Source organism: Scomber scombrus, chromosome 11 (genome assembly GCF_963691925.1).
Source record: "Scomber scombrus chromosome 11, fScoSco1.1, whole genome shotgun sequence".
NCBI lineage: Eukaryota > Metazoa > Chordata > Actinopteri > Scombriformes > Scombridae > Scomber > Scomber scombrus.
In genome coordinates, this window is record NC_084980.1 from 18034178 (window position 1) to 18050102 (window position 15925).

The following is a 15925-nucleotide window of genomic DNA, read 5'->3' on the forward strand; positions in this document are numbered from 1 at the left end:
CACACACACACACAAATAGACCCCTCCCCCTAGACCCCTATGCCCTCCTCTGTCCTGTGCCATTTGCCAAGGAGGGAGGGAATCCACCGGGGGCTCATTCATCTTGGCCCTGCTGACCCCCTGTGGTGACAGATGCTCTTGGAGGCCTGCAGAGCTGCAGGGGGAAACAAAGAGAAAGGCCCGCATCTCCCCGCTGCCACACAGCCACGGCGCTCTGCCACGCGTGACCCCCAGCACGCCAAGACGCAGGCACTGTGTCAAGTTTTCATTTTTCAAAAAGGGGAGGAAGTGAGAGGGTGGGGAGGGGTGGGGTGGGGGGATCTGCGTATCAAACTTTTGCTCCTCACGCTCAAGCTCAGTTCGGTCCCTCGTTGCCACACCCGACTTTTATTGGGGCCAATTCAGAGACAGGAGACTCTGTCGCTGGCAAAATGGGGACAAGAATGTCAGGTCAGCTTGAGCATTTTGTCCTTGTAGCCTTGCCCGGGATTGACCCCACACTGGGCTTTTACTCCCGCTATAAATACCAGGGGCTCATCTGGTCAAAATAAATAAACGGAAATGCACCACAAATCAACAGGCGCTGGCAGATGTTGGGGATTATATGTCATTATAGCCTAGTGATCACCAGGGTATACCTTATCAAGATACTACAAGGGAAGAGGGAACAGATTTACAGGAAATAACCGAGAGACTCAAGAATGATGACGCTGCACAGAAGTAAATCTAGGTATGTGGAACATCACTGCATCTGAAGGAAATGTCACACTTTCCTCGCTTTACTTTAGAATGTGAGAAATCAGACTAAATTCTGCCACACTATTAAATCTTACACAATATAGACAAATACATTTTAAACTTTCAATCTTTTTTCTCTTCAGAGTTTCTAAAATGTTGTAACATTCCCGACTATAAACACAATCAGCTGTCAGGTTTCCAAGTCTAACAGTAAAGTCCCAGCATGTTATGTCCCAATACTAATATTGTAAATGAATCATCTAATGTGGCCTTAACCATGAACTGTACAGCTCCACTGAATTGTACAGAACTGTACAGCTCTCTTAGGGCTTCTCTGTGTGTGTTTCCCTGTCAACTAATTAATGTCAAGTAAAGAATTTGTCAGGTAAATATTAAGTCTGACTCACATCTACTTAATGAAAGGGAAGATAAACTCAACACACACCATGACACAGTTTAGCTCTTACTTTAATTCCTATATTTCTCCTCAGCAAGTTGATTAGATTAAAAGTTAGGGTCAAATTATCACAAACATGTCAATGTTTAATTTAATAAATTAGGGGTGAAATTTACACATTTGGAAAACATGAGTAAATGATACTTAAAACAAAATAAAAATGGCAAGGGATGTTTGAACGATGGCATCAGTTGTTAAAACTGTTGTATAAATTAAAAGCTCTCATTATCAACACCTCACTTTACTGGCTCACGGTTTCTTGCTTCGCTGAGCCGTGTGACTGGTGTTCCAGTTCATTACCACAGACACAGTCAACAGTTGTTTTAATCAAGTCGTGTGCAGCTCTTCTCACCTCCTCTTCAATGGTTATATTAGGGCAAAGTCAGTGTGAGGGACAGCTGTAAACTGCCACAGGACCCAATCAGAGCTTCCATTAGTCCTCACTGTGCTTTCATGCGCTCATTTCTCTCAATCAGCCACATTTGTCTAAACATTGGGCTTGAGTTTGACTGTGAAATTTGTCTGGCTATTGCCGATTTAGACCACACATGGTAAATGTCAGTGAGTATAAAGCACAGCCTTAGATTACATTGACTTTCTGAAGTGATGACTATCTGCGGCTATCAGGTGTAAAAAGTGAAATCTCTCTTTGTAGAGTGAAATCTCTACAAATGATCCATCTGCAGCAATACCAGCGCAGCCACAAGTTCAACCGGTGGAAAAGAGCTGTCAATGTGATTTATGTCTAAGCCCCTGACTTTGACATGGCCGGTCTTAAAAAGCCCATTTAAGATGGAGATAATGAGTAAACCCAGCATTTTCTTTGGCCTCAAAAGACACTGTGCAAGAAAACAAAGAAGTGTGGATTGAATGGTTGCCCGCCCCCGAACCCATCCTTCACCACTGCATTGAGCTCCTGCTAAAGTCTTTGACAAAAGGGGAAGTATCTTTACCACAGCCACCTGAGGAAAGACAAGTCATGTGACCAGCTCTGGGAGATCATGGGCTTGGGACTTCAATTCAGAGGGGGGTTTGGGAGAGGGGTTCTTCCTCTCTAGGATTCCCAGAGGAGTGTTGCAGCTTTATTTTAGCTGACTCAACACACAACGGTTGTATGGAGCAGCTTGGACTGAGCTAAAGGCTAATCATTTACCTAAACTTGTTATTGCTGATGCTTTGACATTAATGAAATAACCTAATATCTCAATCTACAAAAACCTGGCACATTAGGGAGGCAGCTGTGATTACACAATGTGACTAGTTGAGGCTCTGACACTGTAGGAAAAATGAAGGTCCTTTCCCGATGAGGTTCAACTGAAAATCGAGAGATGAGGAATGAGTATCAGGTGGGGAGGAAGTACAAAGAATGACCAAGGTGCTAATTAGCACGTCTGACTCTTATAATAAGAAAACAATCCTGCGGCTCAACTGTCAAAAAACAAAACAAGAAAACGAAACAGCCAGCATGTGAAAATTCCCGCAACCAGAATCCCCTTCTCTGCCCGCTTCACATGGGCTACCTGACGCCAAGGGTGTGAGGACTCGCACTGTTGTTTACTATCCGGGTGGCAGTCCACAGCTCTAATTTCCTTATAAAAGCCCCACAACCTTCTTCGAAACCCCCCCAGTCATCCCGCTCCTCTAGACTACCTGCTGGGCCCTGAAGTGCAAATCGGTGCTAGTGAGGATAGCAGATGAGCTAAGGTCATTCATGCCACACAGACAAAGGCAAACATTCCAGCTGAATGCCATTGCTGAAGTCAGCAGCAACAGAGAGAAACAGAGGGAGAAGGAGACAGAGCAGGGCTCAGTGGAGATAATAGCCTGAGGGTGTGTGTTTGTGTGTGTGTGTGTGTGTGTGTGTGTGTGTGTGTGTGTGTGTGTGTGTGTGTGTGTGTGTGTGTGTGTGTGTGTGTGTGTGTGTGTGTGTGTGTGTGTGTGTGTGTGTGTGTGAGTGTGTGTGTGCATGTGTGTTCTAGGGGATTATCTGTGGAACTATAAAGTGGGGTGAACCAGGGTTTAAGGCCTGGTGTGACCAGAAGGAACGGGGGCAGGGTCTGAGGCATGAGGAGGGGTGGACAAAAGGAGCATTTGGGCAGATGAAGAAGTCATCATCATTAAGCCACTGGAAGTTTACTGTCCAGTTATAAAACTCATTTCAAAATTAGAGGCTAGGGGGTGCGTGTGAAAGGGCATCGGGGCTGGGAAGGCTTGCGAGGGACTGGAGGGACTCGCTGAGGAACTGTGGAGCTAATTCATTAGGGGACAAGCGGCCTTTGTGTTAACACTAAGCTGATTGGAGTGGTGACCTTGCCACACACTCTGGCCCAGCGGATGAGTTTAAGGGCAAGGCATTTAACCTTAAACTAAATCTCAGCCACAGACAAAGGCCAGCATCGTTTAATGGCCAAGGCCTACCAAATAAATTACTGATGCGGCACAGATGTTAAATAAGCCCGTTTAAAAGTAGCCTGGACAACACTGTGGAATTACACTACATGTTAACAGTAACATTTTAGTAAATATTGCAAGGAATATTCCCGCATTTGACTGAAAAGATATGATTTTGATATTTCAAAATGAATCCAGAGCTGAAATGATTAATTAATCAATTTGTTGAAATTCACTGGTTCCAGCTTAATGAAAGTTAATTTGTTGCTTCTTTGAGATGACAAACCGAAAATCTTTGTGTTTTGCATGTTACCAGCTGCAAACTTTTGCTTTTGCTGACTTTTATTTCACATTTTACTATTTTTTGACATTTTATGGGTGAAGTGATTAATTGCTTGACTGAAAGATGAATCAATGTGTTATTTGATAATGAAAATAATAAACTATTGTGATCATTTTAAGGTTTTAATCAGTATGGGGGCAATCAGATCCCACCACTTCCATCAGTTTGGAATTAGTTTCATCAAAGACAAACAGAGATGATAAAACTTAAATAATGCTGCCCAACTTCCCAACAGTTTGTGGCAATGCTGACCAGAGCAATACAATTGAGCAACAGCTAGTTGAAATGTTTTCTGTTCTCATTGTGTTGTTAATGAATGTTATCTTTCTCCAGTTATTATAATTTTTCCAGAAACTGGTCTCTTTTTTCCTCTAAATATTATCTTTTGTAATGCCAAATCTAGACTGATGGGCTTATTATAGGCATCTCAGTCGTAAATATCATCAAAACTCTTTAAAAAAACAACTTTTTTTCACATGCTGCAGAATGAAACAAAAGCTCAAATAGCATCATGTCACACCAAAAAATGTCAGTTCTTTGATAATGTGACCAACAAGCAGAGGATTTCCCAGCCGTTATCCCTGATAGAATAAGTGAATGAAAGTGAAGGATGAGTGACAGTTTACAATGTTGTTCATGACTGTGTAATAAAATGGAAGCCCTGTCAGTGAACCCAATCTGCATTTTACAACGCTGCCGGGTTGAACGCCAGTTCACCCAAGTCGGAACAACAGAGAGAGACACAGGACCCTAATGCATTTATGGACTTATTCAGTGAAGCCATATTGTATAAGACAACTATGAGTTCTATTTCATACTGTAAACCTGTCACTGGCCGTGGTCAAATATCGGTCAATGGTAAAGGGCAAGATGAGGGAAGGAGAAAAAAAACAAGAGCAGTTGCAAGATTTCAACTGATCGAAATGCATTTTCTAATAATTTATATTTTTATTCTAAATCTGGAAAAAACATCCTTCAACTCAAGAAATAAAAACTAATCTTATTAAATAGAAATGAAATCAGTTATTTGTCTATTCGTCATGTTCCCAGTTGTGACTTCTATTTAGTGTACTTCTTCAGCTTCTTCTAACATCTGGCACACACCTAATGGCTCATCCCAGAGTAGATCTTTGATGATGGTTGACCAGGCCTTGTCCTGGCCATAAACTGTTGTTTAGACAGCCTTATTAATGGGGTGTAAACGGAGAGCCATGGATCACATTGAGAGGGACAACACTATCAAAACATTGGCTCTTATCAGATGACAGAACTTAGCAGAAGGGTCAGGTTCCGTTTCCAGGAGCTGACCTGAGCTGCACTCTACCCTCCTTCCACGTTACATATCAAACTGAGGTGATGACCCAACAGTAAACACACTAAAACAGCTTGGTATCATTCACATTTTTTGGATTTTTCTGCCAATATGATACCTGAGCTTCAGTGCTAAAACCAAAACAGTATGTGTGACAAAATAGTCTCAACTGAAGGTTGCTTACTGCCTTTTTTAAGTCTTTCAACCACAGCCTTTCAGCCTTCATTAGTAAATGGAAGAGGTTTGGGTGTCATTACATGACATAACTGTGGGATGTTGGACACATGATGACAAAGAAAATACTCCTCCTTTTTTTTTAGTGTGACATGAGACAGGGGTCCTCTTGCTGGGAATCAAACTGTGGTCATTTTGGTTATATGGTACATTCATTAACCATTAGGTCACCGAGGCACCTCTCAACATACTTTCCTAAGAATTTCTTAGGAAGTAAAAATTAAATTATTACTCATTTGTTATTGGAAACTTCATATGTGTTGACTCGTAAACTGGAAAGTAACTGCAATTATTTAATTGAGAGTGTACCAAAAAAACTCAAATTTTTAACTATTAGGAACTATCAATTGTGTTTCAACATGAAGCAGCTGAAAAATAACTTTTCATAAATAAAAATAGTGTAAGATCTAATTTAAATGAGCATGACTCATATTCAATGCCTGCTTTAAGTACTTGACTAGTTTTCCATGCTCAAGCCTTTTAGCCATAGATGTTAAAGACGTGAAAGATAATGACATATATTGTTTTTATAAGGATCTTCACTAAAACCGTTTGGTGCTTTAAATATTTTTTGTTAATAAAGGAATATAAAAGGCACTGATACAAAAGACAGTGGATCCACCCAACCTTCTTCCCTAAAATGTTCACACAAATGACACACTAACTCAATTTAGCCTTGCAGGAGCACTGAGCACTCATGGAGAGAACACAAGAAAGAGGTCTGTTGTGTTTATCAGGCGTCCAGAGAGAGACCCACCTTTCACAATAGGACCTCTCCTTTCTTTTCCTCCCTGAAAAAAAGTCTTGGCCACCTTGAATCCATTTGAGTGACACAGCGACAAAGAGGCTTCTCAGTGTCCTGACGGAGGAGCCCCCTCCCCTTCCCTTCTAAACTTCCTTACCGGGCGATCAGCTGTATCCATCATGTCCCCTTTCCTGACCCCAGGCGGCACTGCTGCATCAGCAGCACCCCACCCCCGTTACACAAGTCCCTCCTCACTCCCTCACCACATCTCCTCCATTACCCCCCACACTCACGATTAATAAGCACCAAGTTGCCCTCGGTGACAGGACCCACACTTAAATCCCATCAGTTGTCCTTGCTGCAGCAAGAGCCACAGCATCAGCAGGACTCTTTTTGTCTTATGGCACAATGGGCAATGAGCCATCCTTTGTTGAGGGCTTGACCCCACACACAAACCTTGCTGATGAGAAAAAGTGACAGTAAACCTATTCAGGGCCAGTGCAACTTCATCCTGCGCTGATCCCTCTGAGAGATGGGATATTTTACCAACTGGCAGTTTGACAGGGCTGCTTAGACAATATGTCGTACCAGGCAGGAGTGGTGGTTAATAAACTACTAAGGCGCAAAGATCTTAAAACATTTAAAAAAAAAGAAGTACCTACTTATTATTGTTGCACCAAAACATGGGTTGTTTTTATTCAACAGTATTGGTTGTACCTTGGCAGAGCTAATTTGGCCAAAGTAGATATTTCTGTAACCATAATTTGATAGGTAATGTTCTGAGGTCATTCTGCAGGGAAAATACAATTTCATTTTGAATTATCTTTAATCAACGGCAATGTGGAGTAAACATACCAAATTTCACTTTCTCTGGCTTCACATCAGAGTCACAACTCTACTGTTACATTCACAACAATAACAGTAGGTAGGAAATAAATTAACCTCAAGGCAAGAGAACTTAAAATGTACATTTCAACAATAATGTTAAGATTGCTGTAAGTGATAATGTGATGATTACTGTTGGATTAATAGTAATACAACTGAATTCTGCAAAAAGCCTAAATTAATATTGTGGAAGTAAATGAATGACTACATGGCTGTTGCATGAACCACATGAGGCCAAGCTTCTTACAAAGCTTACAAGCAGCTCTGTGTTCTTCTTGGTCATGGTTTAAATTGACAGGTTACAAATGCCCAGCTAATCTCACAACTGGTAGATATGGCTTCATTGAATTAGTTTGGTGGAAAATGCGATTGATTTTATCAGCAAGTCACAGAGCTACACAGAAAATCCATGAGGGATTCTTCATAATCTAAAGTATGCTTTCTCAGTGTTTTTTCCCTTATTTTCTTCCTGCTTGTGCTTGAGTTGAAATTGCACAACTTCACACAGAGAGAATGAAAAGAGAGCAAGAGATAGAGAGTGAGGGAGAGATAGAGAGAGAATGACCTCACCCTGCCACAGAGGAACGTTGAGTCCTCGCAGCAGAGGGCTAGGTCTTGGTCACCGTGGCCTTGGACAATCTGTGACAGCCTATGGAAAAGCCTTCTGCTACAGACAGCCCTCTCTCCCACAAACCCTGGCAGCATCAACACACAGTGACCTTGTGCTTCAATATGAAGAAAGAGGGAGAGGGGGGGGAGAGAGAGAGAGAGAGAGAGAGAGAGAGAGAGAGAGAGAGAGAGAGAGAGAGAGAGAGAGAGAGAGAGAGAGAGAGAGAGAGAGAGAGAGAGAGAGAGAGAGAGAGAGAGAGAGAGAGAGAGAGAGAGAGAGAGAGAGACATAATATGTCCTGTTTGAGGGTAAAGGCTTTTTTGTAGCTATTTGCTATGGCCACTGCTTTTTTCATTCTCATTTACCTTTGTTTAACCTAAAGAAATTAGAAACTGAAAACACCATACAACTCAAAAGGAGTGGGAAAGAAAGGCATATTTTGAAAGAAAGGGTATTTTGTACAGTTAGAATGTATTCAATAATAGAGCAATTCGGAAAATGTTAAGTGGGTCTGTTGCAGATAAGAAGCGCAGTGAAAATACAATACTCAATGCTGATGATGATCCCAGGTGTGTTTAACTGACACATTAATAAAGACATGGAAAAGTGATGATGTGATTCAAATGTTTATCTTTGGAAAAAAAAAAAAAAAGATATGTGCAAAGGCCAAAACAATGGAATCCAACCTAAAAACTATTAACTTTCCTTCAGGTTATTGTGCAACGATGCAGCCAGTTGCACAGCACAGACTGTACTCTTTAAAAAGAACATGAAAGATGCAAGCAGTAATGTCTTGTTGGAGGTACTGTTCCACTGGGGTTGGCATCTGTGCACGGAGTGTGTGGTGTGTGTGTGTGTGTGTGTGTGTGTGTGTGTGTGTGTGTGTGTGTGTGTGTGTGTGTGTGTGTGTGTGTGTGTGTGTGTGTGTGTGTGTGTGTGGGGGGGGGGGTACAGCAGAACATTATGTGAGAACACACTGTTCCATAACAGAACTGTGCGAGACGGGATTCTCAGCTGGATGCTTTCCAGGTTTCAATGGCAAGAATGAGGATATTATTACTAAGTGCTCTCCATGGAGCCGTACGCACACTTCACAAGCTTGCACTGCTGTAATGGAGCCCACAAAAATCCAAGAGATTGATCTAAAAAATATAATAAAAAAACACTGCAGGAACACTGCAGACTCGAGATAAGCACTTCATGCCATAACCCTGCTGTGATTCAATGCGAGATGCAAGGACTCAGTCTGGTGTCAGGGTTATTAACTTTGTTTGTTTATTGCTGCTGCTAATTCAAGAGTTCAACTCAAGGAACAAAAGACTGAAATTCCTCCTTCACCTTGACATGCCATTACTCCCCCACGAGCGCACCCACACGCACACAAACACACACGCACACACACCTGTGCTAAATGACAACCCCTTGACTTTGCCATGGACACACTCCCTGACAGATGATGTGGGGGCATGTCCAGATAAGTTCAACTCATTTCTCTCAGTGAGTTATTTCAACTTTGATCTCTGAAGAAGAGGCTTTCACTTCTGGCGTTTATTTTAGCTTTTTATTTAGATACCTATGCAAAATATTTTGCTACAGTGCCATGAAAAGAGTTGTATGAATAGGAATAAGCATATAAATATAGAATATTACAGAGACGGAAGGTTTGAATAGACTAAGGTTGGAGTTTGTTGAATCAGTTGGTTAGTCAGTCTGTATGTGTTGACAGATAAGAACTTGCATGTCTTAATATGAGATAACTAACAGGACAACAGGAAGTGCCATTTAGAAGTGTACAGACACAGACAGTACACGCACGCACGCACGCACGCACGCGCACACACACACACACACACACACACACACACACACACACACACACACACTCACATAATAAGCATCCAAAACCCCCCTAGTAAACAAAGAGCAGGATGTCAGTCCTTTTTGGCTGTACTCCTACGTATTGCATGTCCTACCTTCCTGACTGCAAGTTCCTTTCATTTGTCATTAAAAGCTACATTCTGGTGCTGTGAGAAAGAAAGGCACATTGTAGCTGAGTGGAAGTTTGTCCACACAACCTTTCAGTTTCCCCTTCACTTCTGAGCAGGCCATAAACACTGGGGCGCGAAGGAGACTCACACCCAACAGCACAAATTCATGGTCAGACATTTAAGGAATGACTGTTATTTACCCAGAATAAAGTCAAACAGTAAATGAACTGCTACAGCATCCTCAGATAATGCTGTCGTGAATGAGGCTCAAACCTGTGCAGCATCTCAGTAGAAATAACAAAAATGAAAGGGTCTGTGATGAAAATACTGTATGTTATAGGCTTCACCACTGATGTTTGCTCAATGAAATATACATTACAACTGTACACTCAAATGCACTCCACCTACAATACTAATTAGCATGCACTATACTTTGATTGAATATTTATCATAGCTTTAACTACACAAGAAATCGCACAAGGATGTGTATATAATCGAATCAAACTGCAACTTTAGAACATTACAGCAATTATTAGGCTTATAAAGAGGACACAAAATTCTTTTTACTTAAATATTTTGTCAATTTTGTTTCCTGATCTGTCTTACAACTAAAATATTGTTTCTACTTTTCCAGCTGCAACTAGCTGGAAAAAGTAGTTGCACAGAACACATTTACTCTGAGTTCTGGATTATGGGTCAATAGCAGGGCTGCAACTAAATATTTATTTTCCATTATACATTAATCTGTTTGGTCTATGAATAGAAATTAGTTGTGAATGTTCTTCACATTTTCACAGAGTCCAAGTCTCAATAGATTTTTAAAAATGTTTTAGAATAAATGATTTCTCTAATATTAACATTATTTTCAATTAATTTTCTTTAATGACTTATTTATTAATTGACTTATCATTTCACCCCTAACCAAGAGCACACTGAAAGAAATCAAGTCAATCTAATCTGTGTAATGAAGGTAAATACAAATAAATACAATTGATCAAAATTTAAAATAAACAAATGAATAAATCATTAAAATATAAGAAAAAAAATAACTGCCCTGCTTCCTGTAAGTGAAAATAAGATATAACAGCTGATGGTAGGGGGCTTTGAGGAGGAGGCCCCACCCCCACCAGAGGGATCAATGCACATAAATGGAAGAGGTCACAGACCTTTGACATCTCCTTTCAGCCGGGGGAGGGGCACAGGCCATTGTGAGATTGGCTTTAATGATCCAATTGTCAACTGTGTCATACACCTTCATACAGTATATACAGTTAGTTTCACATTTCGCTGCACCCTGAACACTCTCCCTCTGTTCGTTCATTAAAACCGGCTGGTCGTGAATCTGAGGTTTGTCAAGCAAAACATGTTGCCCTGTTTCTCACTTGCTGCCTGCATCCAGCTGCCTTGTTTCATTCTTCATCACTCCCACATCTGTTTTAGCCTCCAATCTCTTCCCCTTTTCAGTCTCCCTTACTCTTCTCAAGACCTTATCTGTGCTTTACCTCCCTCTTCTTTCATGCTGCATTTTTGAAGAGGTTTGGTCACGTAAAAGGCCAAGGCAGGAGAAAATTACCACCTTAGACATTTTGAAGCATTTTATTATATGGACATAATGTGGACAAAATAGCACGAAGTAAGAATATTAAATATATCTAACAACTGTCAGAGTGTGGACGAATGAATCACAGCAGATAATTCAAGCCTCAGCTACATGAACCTCAATTAACTGATGGAAAAAATAAAACTTGCAACGCTGATCCTGGCATCACAGTCAGTGAATATTTCTCTCTTTCATGTAGACACTGTGTTCCTGGCATTCTTGACCCTCAATAAAAAGGACAAGGTAAAACTTTACAATCATCCATGCACAACACATATAGCTCTGCAGATCAGCAGTGGGATGCTTTTTTAAATTCTGATGTTTCTTGTAAATAGATATTAAACATATAATAGATATTATATTATAATATACAAAGACCCTGCTGCCGAATTCTATCTTCAAAAACTAACAATTATATAATAAAATACCTTGCTAAGTACTAGCATGCATCCATAATATCTATACGATGTTTTGTAGTTGGTATAAACATTTGTTTAGTAATTAGCTATGCTCAGATCACTGTGTGTCATCCGTATTAATGACACAACAATATCCATGTTCACATAAAGATAGGGTACAAGGGAACTCTAGAAGCGGGTGCTGACTGCCGCCTTAGCAGTTTGAACAATGATGATTACTTTAAGGACCACCTGTTTTCTTGGTGTGGCCACATCACAGTCAAAAAAGTGTGAAACAATAGCACTGATCACTCTAGTTGGGATTGTATCCCTTGTACCATCTGTACTCCTGATCAGAAAGCCCATCACTAAAAAATACCTTTGAAAGGATCATGAGAAGCATCTGTCTGGTTTGTGATCTAATGCAAATGATATGTGAGAGTGTTCAGTGTAAAAGATTTTGCCTCATAGATCAATATTCTAAATGATGTTCCTAGAGCTGGCTGAGGCTACAGAAGAAACTGAAACCTCTGTGTTACTGACTGGATTGGTAATCAATCACTATGTATGCCTTTTTGTTATGACACAGAATACACATCCAAGTGATCCATCACACACTGCTTAGTCATAACAGAGAGAAAGAAAAAAAAAGAACGTGTGAATAAAAAGCTGGCTGTCAAATGGCCATATCCTATTTTCTGCTGCAAGATAAACAGATGCATCAAGGACAAACTGAGCAGACACAAGGCATAAACAGCAAAAGGAGAGCCCAAATGATAACTGGAGAATAATGAGAGAAAATAAATCAATCTGTTACCCTGGTGACAATTGCCTCATGTACAAATGGATGTGAAATAGTCATTTATCCACAGCTTGGTCTGACTTTTCATGTGAGAAATGTCATGTTGCATTTTTTGGAAAGACCACCAGGTTTTCTTCACTATAAAACCAATGAGAGCTTGGGCAAAAATAGAGAGGAGCCATTATCATAACAAGATAAAAGGTTTACAAAACAGTATTTTCAGCATGCTGAAAAGGTGTGTCATTATTTTAAATGGAACATATTTTGAGAGGAGACAGAAATGAGTCATAACTATAATTTTCTTAATTTGTAGTTTGTGTATCCCATCTTAGTTCATATGAGTTGTTAAATGTGCACTTTTTTCTTAACAAGGACAGAATCTACTTGTGCTTATTGCTCATCACTGAGCTACAGTGACATTATAGATTAGTTTCTGGATACACGTAAATAATTACAAATTAAGAAAATTATAGTTATGACTCATTACCCTGGAGCTTATCAGAAAAATAAAATGTTAAGATGCCACAATCACAAAAAGACAATGCCCAACACCAAATCTAACCAACTCAAGAGCTTTACAAAGCAGCACAGGAAAGAAGATGTCTCCTTCAAGGCTAAAGAGAGAAACCTGTCCGGGTGCAGGAGTGGTGTCACGGGGGCTTTACTTATCTCCTCCCAGATTAAGTCTCAATTGTTCGCAGGGAACAAAGGCAGCCAGTGAGGAAACCAGCCCCCCAAGGGCCAGATGGTCAGCGTTCAGAGCCCCCTGACCCCTCCGGCCCTTGCCCTCTGTGACGAGGCTGCGCGTGCTCTACGTGAGACAGGCCACCCAAACAATTCACAATTGGCACGGCTCATACAGAGCATGTACTCACACGATTCTGTACAGGTACTTGTAGTCTACCTGTGTGACTTCAAAGGATGTTTCTCTGTGATAGATATTTATTTTTTGCATAGTTGCAGAACATTACCAGGGTGATCAGAAATCATGAATCTGTCTTTTAAGCAATATTTCTAATCTTGCATACATGCTGTGGTCTCCGATTGTAAAACTGTAAAAGTAAATTGTTATATAAATGCTGCTTTCATTAAAAGAGACAATGTTTGAGAAAAAGATGCAGCACAGCAGCATCTGCTTAAATGAACATTCTCTGTAAATGACAATCTGAAAGTACAAAAAGGGGGGCTGGGGAGACATGAGGAATGCAACCTTTGGGACATGAAACATGAGGAATGGCAGATTAGATGTAGTCAAGACAGACTGGTTTGCCTGTAATTACAATGACAAACCACCAACTACATCTCCTGGTCACTCTTATCTGATGTGAGTTTATCTAAGCTGCTGAAGCCTGTTTTCAACACTGTGCCTTAGGCAACTGTAACAGTATTCAACAGACCAACATGTAAATTTGCAGCCTGGTTCCAGATATACTTGCCATGACTTTATTAACAATGATTAAGCAGCAGGAGTGTAAAATGAAACTCTAGTCAGATTAACCTAAACTGCACTTTGAGGCAGGACATCTATGATTCTTTAATTACTCATGAGATAAATTAATTGCCTGTTGATCTATAATCTAATTTATTTAGGCTGCTTTTCTGCTTCAGGTTGAAAAGGGTAAAGTTCCACACAGACACTCATATGACACTGAAATATACGTTAATTAAAAAACTAATTGACTATAAGATATAAGACGGTTACACACCCAAATACGGCAGAGCATCGCTGACAACCACGACATTAGGCAAGGCGTTATTGTCTGTGCAAATGTATTGGAGCACATATATTAAAATCAACATTAAACATGAGAGATGCATCCATTGTAACCGAGCATTCACACTGGTTTACAGACAGTTTCCTTAGCTTTAAATTGATTATTGCTTCATGTCATGAACACCCCCCCCCCCCCCCCCCCCCTTATAAAAACGGGTACACTTTCCCTACCAGCAGATTGAATTTCCGAGCAAATTAAATAATAAAACAAACTTTATGCCTCTGCTTTAGCCTCGCTGACGGACCTTCACCAAGCAGCCATGAAGGGACCTGGGGAGCGTTAACCTAACCAAAGTAATTCCGTTCATGATCACCACCGTGCATTCGTATGGCATATGATATTTAACAGGTGTGTGGACGTGAGGATACAACAAACACAAACTCCCAATGCGTGCTTACCTTTTTTTTCCACGCGGAAATGCGTTACAGGGTCATGTCGATGCAGAATCGGGTCTGTGGGTAAATTTGCGTCCCCGGCTGCTGCAACACCACCGCCGCTGCTCTACTCGGCTCTGATCCGCTCTGCAGCCGCTCCGCGCACAGTGACGGAGCCGCCAAGTGACGTCAGGAAATTACTGTACGTACCGTTTGGTTCACTTGAACGGAAGAAGTAGTTCAGATCAGCTTGTTGCTCTAATGGGAGGCTGGAAAACACAAAGGAAGACATCCGAAACTTATCCATTACAAACACATCACGACCACAGCTTGAATGAACCAATATTAAGTTCAAATGTGCACTTACACGGACAATACAAAGTCTGGCGTTACACTTTGTTGGGGAGTTGATTTAAAAAAAAAAAAAAAAACACGCCAGAAATAGACCTCACAATGTCATGGATGAGGCAAAAGAAAGTGGTAAAAAAAAAAAGAAAATAATTGAATGCTGGGAAATGATTTAAATTAACTGATTATAAATAACATGACATGAAAAAACTTAAATAATAAACATGCTTGCAAACTTTTGCAAAATGTGCAAAATAAAAGAATGAATCATTTATTTGTTGATGTATTGTAGCCTACATGCATGCACACTTATAGTACATACATTATTTATATGACATTATTTACTTATACATACATACATATACATACATACATACATACACACATACATCGATACATACATGGCCTTAATGCATGCATACACATACATATATCGGAATCTTTATTGGCCAAGTGCGTTTACACATATGTGTAATATGCATACTTACACTGAATAGCAACACAATAAGCTTCAGAAATATACACAAGGAATCACTATATACAGGTTGAATCGTTTATGTGGACTGTAAACAAGATTCAAAGATGCATACATGTATACTTTATAGCTATAACACAATTATTATCCTTTACATTTTAGATATAGGCCCATAGGCTTATTATACCTGATTCTCAAAAATAGCCTTTTTCTCCAACTATAGGTTTCAGGTTCAAATATCTTCCTCTGTTGGCAGATCTGCATTAAATTCAACAGCCTTCATATTGAGTAGGTTGCACAAACCATTATCATCACAGTCTTTACAAAAATTAGAGTACATACTGAGCCAATAATCTGATATAAAAATAGACTGACAGACATTGCCTGGGAAGCACTTGACAGCAGGTTCAATAAACCCTGTAAAAGTCAAGATCATGGGCTTTTTTCAAGT

The 15925-nt window shown here is 40.3% G+C and overlaps 1 protein-coding gene across 1 annotated transcript in view; it reads right to left on the reverse strand.

The window, feature by feature from the left end:
* Positions 1-14759, reverse strand: part of greb1l (GREB1 like retinoic acid receptor coactivator) — a 41267-nt gene extending 26508 nt beyond the window's left edge. The window contains exon 1 of the mRNA XM_062428475.1: positions 14676-14759. The gene's annotated coding sequence lies outside the window, so the exon portion shown is untranslated. The remainder of the gene's footprint in view (positions 1-14675) is intronic.
* Positions 14760-15925: the final 1166 nt, after the last annotated feature.